Source organism: Phocoena phocoena, chromosome 1, assembly GCF_963924675.1.
Source record: "Phocoena phocoena chromosome 1, mPhoPho1.1, whole genome shotgun sequence".
Classification (NCBI taxonomy): Eukaryota; Metazoa; Chordata; class Mammalia; order Artiodactyla; family Phocoenidae; genus Phocoena; species Phocoena phocoena.
This window is the reverse complement of record NC_089219.1, coordinates 130,078,575-130,091,062: the sequence shown is the minus strand read 5'-3', so window position 1 is coordinate 130,091,062 and position 12,488 is coordinate 130,078,575.

Genomic DNA, 12,488 nt, shown 5'->3' with positions numbered 1-12,488 from the left:
AATTAAAGTTTTATTGTAGTCAAAGGAAATAGACTAAAATCATCAGAAGGAAGAGACACATAGGGCAGAGTCTTGGAGGGGTCCAAACATGGGGCTTCTCATTGTTCTCCCCCCACAGAGTCATGGATGTTGTTGCCTCCTGGCCACGATGTGTGACAGAATAATGCCAACCTTATTATTCAATACTCACAGAATAATGCCAACCAGGGAAGCTCACCTGAGCCTTTGGCATCCAGAGTTTTTAGTGGAGCTTGATCACATATTGTCCACATGGATGGCTTTGTTTCCATCCCCCACAGGAGCTCAGACTAATGGTCTCTAGTTCCTCCAGAGGTCAAAACTGGTACAGCATGGCTCAAAGACCCTATCATAAATCACGTCATTAGACTGTCTCCCAGGAAAACAAAGATACTCTCATCAGTCAGGGCCTTCCGGCGGCCTAGAGATCACCTACCAGCAGCCAAGCACAAGATCAAGGTGCCAGTGGAGTCCATTCCTGGTGAGGGCTCTCTTCCTGGCTTGCAGATGTCTGCCTTCTTGCTGTGTCCTCTTGTGGTGGGGAGAGAGAGTAAGCTCCCTGGTGTCTCTGAACACCAATCTTATTGGATCAAGGCTGTACCCTTATGACTTCATTTGACCTTAATTACTTCTTTACTCCAAATACAGCCACGCTGGGGGTGAGGTCTTCAACATATGGATTTTGAGAGGACACAATTCAGTCCACAGCATATATTGATAAATAACTCAGTTATTTAGTGAGTTCTAGAACTTTCTTATTTGCTTTGCCTTGGCCATTTCCAGCTTCCTGGGTTATATCTTTTAATGAGTATCTCTAGTAGGCACAGCCCTGTCTCCTATCACTTTCTGGATCCATCAGAATAGGGGCATTTGATGTCATTACCCAAAAGATTCAGCCTTGCTTCCTATCATGTGGTGTCAGAGTGCCAGAGATGACCATGAGTACCCATGAAGCTTGGAGTCTCAGCAGTCCCCACAAACTTCCATTTGCTGTCCCCCTCACCCCCTGTCCCCTGTCCTGTTTTGCTGGCCCAGCCTGTAGGTGAAACCTTAGTATTATTCATGCCCAGCATTCCAGTCTTCAACCTAGGGATGAACCCTAGGCCAGTTGATGAGGGTCCTGTTTATTTACTGTTTCACCTTCTCTTGCAGGGGCATTGGATGCTCTCCCAGCCACGAGCATACCTGTCAGCAGAATTTCTCTAGATTTCCTTCTTTTGTCTGCCAGATTAGATCACCTGAAATAAAAGCCCATGTGATCCATGCCTATGTTCTCCATTACCTTCGGACACTGTGTATCAGTAACTCAGATGGCATTATGGGTGCTAGCTTCTGCAGAGAAGAGTCTTTGCTATCATCTCCCATTTGGTCCCTGTGGCATTGAATGCCTGCACATTTTAACATCTACCCCATTTCATGACCCTAAAATCTCCCAAACATTAAATGATAACTTTTAGAAAACTACTAAGTATTATGAAGACCCCCTCCATTCCTCCCAGCACATCCATGGTCTCTCACCCTGTCTCTGCTCACACCCCCTCTTTAACTCCTACTCCCATGCTGAGCCTCATTTCCCTCTTCTACTGATTCAGCACTTGGTTATAAAAAAGGTGAAAGGTTAATGATCAAATTGGCTACATCAAAATATCCTATTTTGTTGCAGCACACCCAATGTTTGCTTATTCACCAATTTTTCTGCCAGGTCTCCTAAGTGGTCTTTTGTACAAAAAGAAGAGAAAATGCCACAAGGTAATTTATGAGACTTAACAGGGACTAAAAAGCAGCTATATCATAATAATAACAGTTACCATGCACATGTAATATCATAATTAGATATAAGGCAAGAAATTATAAGGAAAGGTAAAGTCATTAAAGTTTTTTGTATATTAATTTTCTAGGGCTGCCATAACTGAACACTGCAAACTGGGTAGCTAAAACAACAGATATTATTGTCTCAGAGTTCTGGAGGCTGAAAGTCTGAGGTCAAGATGTCAGCAGAGTTGGTTTCTGGTGAGCCTCTCTTCCTGGTTTGCAGATGGCCACCTTCTCACTATCTCTTCACGTGGCCTGTCCTTTGTGTACAGAGAGAGCTCTCTGGTATCTCTTCCTCTTCTTGTTGGACACCAGTCCTATAGGATTAGGTTCTCACCCTTCTGACCACCTTTAACCTTAATTACCTCATTAGAGGCCCCATCTCCAAATACAGTCACACTGGGGTTAGGACTTCAACATATGAATTTCAGGGGGGATACAATTCAGTCCATAAAACTCTGGTTCTAACTGCAATTTTCTAATAAAGATCCAGCTGCCTTGGGCTTGGTGGGGCATTTCAGAGAGAACTAGTCTCTGGGTCTGGATTGGGTTCTTTCCTGGGGAACAACCCCTATCACCTTTTTACAGAATATTTTTGAAAAGGGATGTGCCTTATTTCACATTGATTATGCACCAAGTGCTCATTGTGGAGGCCTCGTCTTCGTTCACCTTGTTAGGTGATAGCTATTAGGTATTAGTTATCAATCCTCATGGCTTCCGTCCCCCCACTTCTGGCAGGCTCTCTCAGGGCATTGCCATACCCTGCTTATTTCTCTTTGCAGCTCTCATCACGTACATCCGCTGATCCCAGGGCTCCATACTAAGCTTAATGCTAACCTTATGTTCACGAGACATCTTTGGTCATAAGTGTAGCTGGAAAAGAATAAGTTGGCCAAGGAAATGAGCACACAGTGATGATTCATCTTGACATTCCCTTCCTCTAAGAAGGCCTCTCCATGGCCAGCACAGAGAGGGGGCCAGGCTCTTTCCACTTCCCTTTCATGTGTCTCCATGACCTGAATCACAGGACACAGGGGGCTGGAGAGAGATTCCTTACATTTTACCTGGCTTCCCTTTTCAAATTTGCCTCCCACGGAAAGTTTCCCAGCTTTTCTAGTTCTTGGTGTTGTATGTCCTCACCAGGAGGCCCTTGTACACAAGGAAGCTAACATCTTTTGAGCAACCAGCCCTTGGTGGGTGTTTTTATACATTACCTTACTTATTTCTCATATAGCCCATTCTACTATGAGGGTCAGAGGTACTCAAAGGCTAGGTAATGTCCTTAGGTCACGTCCTTAGGTCACCTGCAAGTAAGTGCCTGGCCAGGATCTAAACTCAACTCCAAACTACATCAAACATCAAAATCGGGTTATGGTCCTGACTGCTCCTTTTATGTCATGCATACTGAGACCATGGTCTACTGTCAGTAGAGGACAGCATGCAAGGTAATACATTTGAAAGCAATCTGTTAACTGTGAAAGACTTTATTCAGAAAGAAAGTACTGGCAAAAAGAATCTTTTTAGCAGCCAACCTTCCCCCTGGGGAGAAAGCTCAGCTGAGGTTGGTTCACTAAAGATTGACGAATTGGTACTTTGCCACTGAGGGCCAATGAAAGCACAAGAAAGCAGTGTGTCTCTGTTCTGGTAGGAGGCCCCAGCAGGGTCCAAAGCCCAGGGGACAGCGCAAGTCTCCTCTTCTGTTGCACTTCTAACAATTGCTGCCCCAGTATGCTGAAAGCACCCTCTGCTGCCCAGCATCTCACTCAAGAAAGAAGGTAAAAACCTTGAAGAACCTTAAGCTGGAAGGCACCACAGTATTTCTGAATTTCAAACCCAATTTGAAGATTGCTATTTAAGGAACCCAACGTTTTCTTAAAAAAATATTGTATTGGAAGATATTCAGAATGTAAAACTATTCTCCAAAGAAAGTTGAAACAACTATGGTAATTCATTCACTTTAAGTCTGTACATAAGAAATATTCATTTAACAATGTAAATAACATGCTTTATAGCTCTTTGGAGGATGGCGGTGGGGAAAACTTAAAAATAATTACTGGCTAAATAACATTTTAAGAAATCTTACTAAGATGAGAGGTGAAAATTCAAACATATCCCTTCGGAGGCTGGTATTCACATTATAAACGGATTCTTCATTTTACAGAAGACTTCGACATAGTTCTAGGCTTAACTGCCAATTATCCTCACCCCAGCAGAGCTCTGAGAATCTAAGAAGGTAGGGATTTGTGGGCCCTTTGGGCACTAGGGGTAGAGTTTCTTGTCTTGAGAATTTTTTTTTTTTTTTTTTTAGGATTAAGTACACAGCTTGAGTCACATCTGACCTAAGTGACAAATTACATAAATGTTGGGATTGCATATGTTTTATACTATAATTATTTGTTCATACAGAGTATGAAGTTAGTTCCTGCTGTGAACACCTTCGTAGTCTCTTCACCATAAGAATGGAATCCTATTTACAATGCGCACACTTTTCAAAAGAATCTGTTGGGGAATGTGAATGCCAAGATAATTATTCTTATAACAAGCAACATGAAGAAAGCAATGAAACCCCTGTTCTATCCTCTTCCCAATGATACTTTCCCCTCTCTTTGCTAAAGCGTCTCCTCTGGCATTCTCTCCCCTAACCCATTTGGCCATCAAATGTTTGTTTTTGAGAAAGTTTCATAACATCTGCTCTTGACACAGAGAAAGTGGAAGACTTTAAAAAAGTTATTTACATTAAACATAAAAATGTGGAAAAAGATTGGTGACCAGCAGGAGTGTGCTAATAAAGCAGCTGTGAATTCTGCACCTTCAGTATGAAAGGAAATATATTTGTGTCCAATAGGTAGATAGCTGGCTGGGTAAGTAAAGACCATTCTAATCGGCGGGCTGTTCTTTCTCAGTGCTGCCTGAGTATTGGATTCCCCCGAAACCTTCTGTGTTCTTTGACCCCATGTTTCTTTGAATAGCAAGCTCAGCAATGCTTCTTTATTGAGGTATGATTGATAGGCAAAACACTGTACCTATAGTTGACTCTTGAACAACTCAGGGGTTGGGAACCTGATCCTCCGGGAAGCTGAAAATTCCAGTATAACAGATAGTTGGTGTGATGAATTGGGAGATTGAGATTGACATATATACTCTAATATGTATATAATGGGTAACTAATAAGAACCTGATATATAAAAAAATAAATAAAATTCAAAAACAAAACAAAAAACAGATAGTTGGCCCTCTGTATCAGTGGTTCCTCTGTATCCGTGGTTCCTCCTTATCTGTAGTTCCACATTGGCGGATTCAACCAACCACTGACCGTGCAGGACTGTGGTATGTATTATTGAAAAAAAGATCTGTATGTAAGTGGAACCAGGCAGTTCATACCTGTGTTCTTCAAGGGTCAACTGCATTTAATGTATACAACTTACTGAGTTTGGAGATAACTATACACCCATGAAACCATCACAATATATTCTGTAAACATATCCTTCTCCTCCCAAAAGTTTCCTCCTACCCTACTTATTTATGTATTTATGTAATATGTTTATTTACTTATTTTGTGATAAGAACACTTACATAAAATCTACCCTCTTAACAAGTTTTTAAGTATATCATGCAGTATTGTTACCTCTACTGTACAGCATGCCTGCTGTACAGTAGCTCTCTAGCCCGAGAGCAGGACAGGTAGAGTGAGCTTAGGTGTGACTCAACAGCTGTGGGCGAGACACTCCACACTTTTTCTTGAGGACAGTGCTAAAGGTTAAAAATAAAGTGCAGCACATGAGTGGACTTGTGAAGAGTAGCTATTTAAGTATGGGATTTATTTGACAAAGCAGCGGCTGACAGCTTCAGCCCAGCACCTCCCTGAAAATTCTTCGCTAACACAGGTAGCCCTACATTTGCAGTGGTGAGGTCGATTTACTGTCATGGTGGCTCTAAAACACAGACATCTGTGGAGGATTGAAAGATATTGCTGATGTGCCAACCTCCCACTCCATCCTTCCCCCCAACCCTCCCCCCTTGGCAACCACAAGTCTGTTTTCTATGTCTGTGAGTCTGTTTGAGTTTTGTAGATAAGTTCATTTGTGTCATCTTTTAGATTCTACATAAGTGATATCATATGGTATTTGTCTTTCTCTTTCTGACTTCACTTAGTATGATAATCTCTAGGTCCATCCATGCTGTTGCAAATGGCATTATTTTGTTCTTTTTTTTAATGGCTGAGTAGTATTCCATTGTGTATATGTACCACATCTTCTTTATCCATTCATCTGACATTTAGGTTCTTTCCATGTCTTGGCTATTGTGAATAATGCTGCTATGAACACAGGGATGCATGTATTTTTTTTTGAACATCTTTATTGGAGTATAGTTGCTTTACAATGGTATGTTATTTTCTGCTGTATAACAAAGTGAATCAGCTCTATGTATATATATATCCCCATATCCCCTCCCTCTTGCATCTCCTTCTCACCCTCCCTATCCCACACCTCTAGGGGGACACAAAGCACTGAGCTGATCTCCTTGTGCTATGCAGCTGCTTCCCACTAGCTATCTATTTTACATTTGGTAGTATATATAAGTCCATGCCACTCTCTCACTTCGTCCCAGCTTATCCTTCCCCCTCCCTTGTCCTCAAGTCCATTCTCCACGTCTGTGTCTTTATTCCTGTCCTGCCCCTAAGTTCTTCAGTACCATTTTTTTTTTTAGATTCCATATATATGTGTTAGTAAACGGTATTTGTTTTTCTCTTTCTGACTTCACTCTGTATGACAGTCTCTAGGTCTATACATCTCCCTACAAATAACTCAATTTCTTCTGCCTGTTTTTCTGGGTTGTTGTTTTTTAATTGTTGAGTTGTATGAGCTGTTTGTGTATTTTGGAAATTAAGCCCTTGACTGTTGCATCGTTTGCAAATATATTCTTTCATTCTGTAGGTTTTCTTTTCGTTTTGTTTATGGTTTCCTTTGCTGTGCAAAAGTTTCTATGTTTGATTAGGTCCCATTTGTTCATTTTTGTTTTTATTTCTCTTGCTTTGGGAGACTGACTTAAGAAAACATTGGTATGATTTATGTCACAGAATGTTTTGCCTATGATCTCTTCTAGGAGATTTATGGTGTCATGTCTTATGTTTAAGTCTTTAAGCCATTTTGAGTTTATTTTTGTGTATTGTGTGAGAGTGTGTTCTAACTTCATTGATTTATATGCAGCTGTCCAACTTTTGCAACGCCACTTACTAAAGAGACTGTCTTTTTTCCTGTGTATATTCTTGCCTCCTTTGTCAAAGACTAATTGACTGTAGGTATGTGGGTTTATTCTGTTCCATTGATCCATATGTCAGTTTTTGTGTCAATACCATGCCATTTTGATTACTGTAGCTTTGTAGTATTGTCTGAAGTCAGGGAGGGTTACTCCTCCTACTTTGTTCTTTTTCTTCAGAATTGCTTTCATGATTCTGGATCTTTTATGATTACACATAAATTTTACAATTATTTGTTCTACCTCTGTGAAAAATGTCATGGGCAATTTGATAGGGATCACATTAAATCTGTAGATTGCTTTGAGCAGTATGGCTATCTTAATATTAATTCTTTGAGTCCAAGAGCATGGGATATCTTTCCATTTCTTTGAATCATCTTCAATTTCCTTTATTAATGTTTTATAGTTCTTAGCATGTAAGTCTTTCACCTCCTTGGTTAGGTTCATTTCTAAGTATTTTATTTTGGGGGGTGTGATTTTAAAAGGTATTTTTTTTTACATTCCCATTCTGATATTTCATTGTTAGTGTAAAGAAATGCAACAAGTTTCTGTATGTTAATCTTGTATCCTGCTACCTTGCTGAATTCATTTAAAAGTTCTACTAGTTTTTGTGTGGAGTCTTTAGGGTTTTCTATATATAGCATTATGTCATCTGCATATACTGACAGTTTTACCTCTTCCTTTTCAATTTGGATATCTTTTATTTCTTTTTCTTGTCTGATTGCTGTGGATAGGACTTCCAGTACTATGTTGAACAGAAGAGGTGAGAGTGCTCATCCTTGTCTTGTTCCGGATTTTAGTGGGAAGGCTTTCAGCTCTTCACCATTGAGTATTATATTGGCTGTGGGTTTGTCATAAAGAGCTTTTATTATGTTGAGATATGTTCCCTCTATACCCACTTTGGTAAGAGGTTTTATCATGAATGGATGTTGAATTTTGTCAAATGCTTTTTTCTGCATCTATTGAGATGATCATGTGGTTTTTGTCTTTTCTTTTGTTGATGTGGTGTATCACCTTGATTGATTTGTGTATATTGAACCATCCTTGTGAACTTTGGATGAATCCTACTTGGTCATGGTGCATGATCTTTTTATGTGTTGTTGGATTTGATTTGCTAATATTTTGTTGAGAATTTTTGCATCTATATTCATCAAAGATATTGGCCTGTAATTTTCCTTTTTTGGTGGTGTCTTTGTCTGGTTTTGGTATCAGGGTGATGGTGCCTTCATAGAATGTTTTTGGGAGTGTTCCCTCCTCTTCAGTGTTTTCGAAGAGTTTGAGAAGGATTGGTATAAGTTCTTCTTTGTATGTTTGGTAGAATTCTCCTGTGAAGCCATCTGGTCCTGGACTTTTCTTTGTAGGGAGTTTTTTTTGTTGTTGTTGTTATAGATTCTATTTCACTTCTATTGATCAGTCTGTTCAAATTATCTATATCTTTGAGATTTAGTTTTGGTGGGCTGTATGTTTCTAGAAACAAAACGTCCATTTCTTGGCATATAATTGTCCATAAGTTGTCCAGTTTTTTTGGCATATAATTGTTCTTAGTATTCTCGTAGTTTTTTGTATTTCTGTGGTATCAGTTGTGATTTCTCCTGTTTCATTTCTTATTTTGTTTATTTAGGCCCTCGCTGTTTTCTTCTTGGTGAGCCTGGCCAGAGGTTTGTCAATTTTGTTTACCCTTTCAAAGAACCAGCTCTAGACTTTATTGATTTTTTTCTACTGTTTTTTAAATCTCTATTTATTTCCTCTCTGATCTTTATTATTTCCTTTCTTCTGCTGAATTTAGGTTTTGTTTATTCTTCTTTTTCTAATTCTTTTAGGTGGTAAGTTAGATTGTTTATTTGAGATTTTTCTTGTTTCTTGAAGAAGGCCTGTATCGCTTTGAACTTCCCTCTAAGAAATGCTTTTGCTGCATCCCATAGATTTTGTATGGTTGTGTTTTCATTGTCATTTGTCTCAAGGTATTTTAAAATTTTTCTCTTTGATTTCATCGTTGACCCATTGGTTTATTTATTTATTTTTTAAAATAAATTTATTTATTTTTGGCTGTGTTGGGTCTTCGTTTCTGTGCGAGGGCTTTCTCCAGTTGCGGCGAGCTGGGGCCACTCTTCATCACGGAGCGCGGGCCTCTCACTGTCGCGGCCTCTCTTGTTGCGGAGCACAGTCTTCAGACATGCAGGCTCAGTAGTTGTGGCTCACGGGCCTAGTTGCTCCACGGCATGTGGGATCTTCCCAGACCAGGGCTTGAACCTGTGTCCCCTGCATTAGCAGGCAGATTCTCAACCACTGCGCCATCAGGGAAGCCCAATCCATTGGTTTTTTTTGTTTGTTTATTTATTTTAATTTTTCCTATAACATCTTTATTGGAGTATAATTGCTTTACAATGTGTTAGTGTCTACAGTGTAACAAAGTGAATCAGCTATATGTTTACATATATCCCTATATCCCCTCCCTCTAGACCCATTGGTTTTTTTAGTAGCATGTTGTTTACTCTCCATGTAATTTTTTTTTGTCTTTTCTTTTTCTGTGGTTGATTTCTAGTTTCATGCAATTGTGGTCAGAAGAGATGCTTGAAATAATTTCTATACTCTTAAATTTGTTGAGGCTTGTTTTGTATGTGGTCAATCCTAGAGAATATTCCATGTGCACTTGAAAGGAATGTGTATTCTGGTATTTTTGGATGTAATGTCCTGAAAATATCAATTAAATCTAACTGTTATATTGTGTTATTTTAGCATCTCTTTTGCCTTATTGATTTTCTGTCTGGAAGATCTGCCATTGATGTGGGTGGGGTGTTAAAGTCTCCTACTATTGTTGGTTTCCTATCAATTTCTCCCTTTATGTCTGTTAGTAGTTGTTTTATGTATTTGGGTGCTCTTATATTGGATACATATATGTTGATGAGTGTAATATCCTCTTCTTGTATTGATCCTTTTATCATTATACAGTGTCCTTTATCTTTCTTTATGGCCTTTGTTTTAAAGTCTATTTTGTCTTATATGAGTATTGCTACAACCGCTTTCTTGTCATTTCTGTTTGCATGAAATGTCTTTTTCTATCTCCTTGCTTTCAGTCTGTGTTTGTACTTTGCCCTAAAGAGGGTCTCTTGGAGGCAGCATATTGTAGCCTCTTATTTTTTAATCCAATTTGCCATTCAATGTCTTTTGATTGGAGCATTTACTCCATTGACATTTAAGGTAATTATTGATAGATATGTATTTATTGCCATTTTAAATCTTGTTTTCCTGTTGATTTTGTGTTTCTTCTTGTTCCTTTCGCTTTCTTTTTGTTTTTCCTTTTGTGGTTTGATGATTTTCTTTTGTATTATACTTGTGTTCTCTTCCTTTTTGGTTTTTGTGAAGCTGTTGTACTTTTTTGATTTGTGGTTACCCTGTTTTTGAAGTATGTTAACCCCTTCCTATATCTACTTGCTTTAGACTGGTAGTCAAATAGGCTCAAACACATTATGAAAAAAAAAATCAACATTTCCTACTCTCCTCTCCCACATTTTATGATTTTGATGTCCTGATTTACATCTTCATGTTTATCCTGTTGCTGTGTTTTGTAGTTATTGCTGTCACGAAAATGTCTTGATCTTTAAAAAAATCTTGTACTGGCTTATTTAATTGTGATTTCCTTGTGATTTAATTTAAATTTAATTTAATTTAAATTAAATTGTGATTTCCTTGTGATTTAATTTAAATTGTGATTTAAATGTGATTTCCTCTTTCCTATAGATTCTTGCTTTTTATCTGTTTAGCAAAGAACTTTCAATATTTCTTTTAGGATAGGTTTAGTATTGCTGTATTTTGCTTGTCTGAGAAATTATTTCTCTCTCCTTATATTCTAAATGATAATCGTGCTGGGTAGAGTATTCTAGGCTGCATACTTTTCCCTTTTAGAATTTTGAATATATCTTGTCACTCCCTCCTGGCATGCAACGTTTCTGTAGAGAGATCAGCTGATAGCCTTATGGGGGGTTCCCTTATAACTAACTCTTTGTTTTTCTCTTGCTGTCTTTAGAATCCTCTCTTTATCTTTAACTTTTGCACATGGCATTCTTTATAATGTCACTGTGGTTTCTGAACTTGGTTGAGACCTGTAAGACAGGGTTTCTTAATCTTGACACTATTGAAATTTTGGGCTGGATAATTCTTAGTTGTGGGGGGCTCTCCTGTGCATTACAGGATGTTGAGTAGTATCCTCGCCTCTACTCACTAGACGACAGTAACATCTACCCTGTGGTTGGGACCATCAAAAATATCTCCAGACTTTTCCAATGTCCCCTAGGAAGGGTAAGGCCAAATCACTCCTGTTGAGAACCACAGTAGACCAACCATCAGTTCTTAAATGTTATGTGTCCACAACCTTTCATTCCTCAAGGGCTAATCAATTGAATAGCCTAGGCCATTCACCACACCTATTATATTAGTTTCCAGTTGCTACTATGACAAATTACTGCTGAAGAAGTGGCTTAAAACAATACAGATTTATTATCTTATAATTCCAAAGGCCAGAAGTCTGAACTGGGTTTCACTAGCCTGACATCAAGGTGTCAACCGTGCTGTATTTCTTCTGGCGCATCTAGGACAGAATCTGTTCCCTTGCCTTTTCCAGCTTCTAGAGGCTATCTGCATTCATTAGCTCATGCCCCTTTCTCCATCTTCAAAGCTAGCTGGCTAGTAGCATCCTCCAACCTCTCTGTCTCTGTCTCTCTCTCTCTGACTCTCTTGTATCCCTTTTATAAGAGCCCTTGGGATTACATTGGGCCCTGGAATAATCCAGAATAAGCCCCCATTTTAAAAAATTTCAACTTAATCAGGGTTGCAAAGTCCCTTTTGTCCCATAAGGTAATATATTCACAGGTTCCAAAGATTAGGACTTGGACATCTTTTGGGAGCTGTTATTCTGCCTATCACACTCGTATAACTGAGAGTCAGAAAGAGTAGAAAATTCATCAGGACATTTACAAAGAATGATTTTAACAGAAAAGAGACCACAAGTGTGTAAAATGTAGGAACAGTCCATGATTTAGTCACAGTGCTCTGGCTCAGCCTCCCTGCTGCTGGTTTGGACACACAGAAGACTGTATGTGCGTTAACCCTCTACCATCTCTCATTTCTCCCCTTGAACAGGCTGAATTCTTAACTACTGTCAAGTAAAACCAGAGCTGGACATAAAATGGTAAAAGTAGATTTTATTTAGAAAAACGATTGCAGTAGGATAAAAGAGATCTCACTATAAACTGGGCTCATTTTCAAATAGAAGGACAAGTAGGGAGAAGCAGGGTGGGGGGGTCAGTGGATGGAAAATTACTAAGAGGAAACATCAAGGGTAAGGGGAGTCCGGGCTAAATTGACCTAACAAGATTCTTGCCAAAGGCAGAACAGGGTGATCAGAC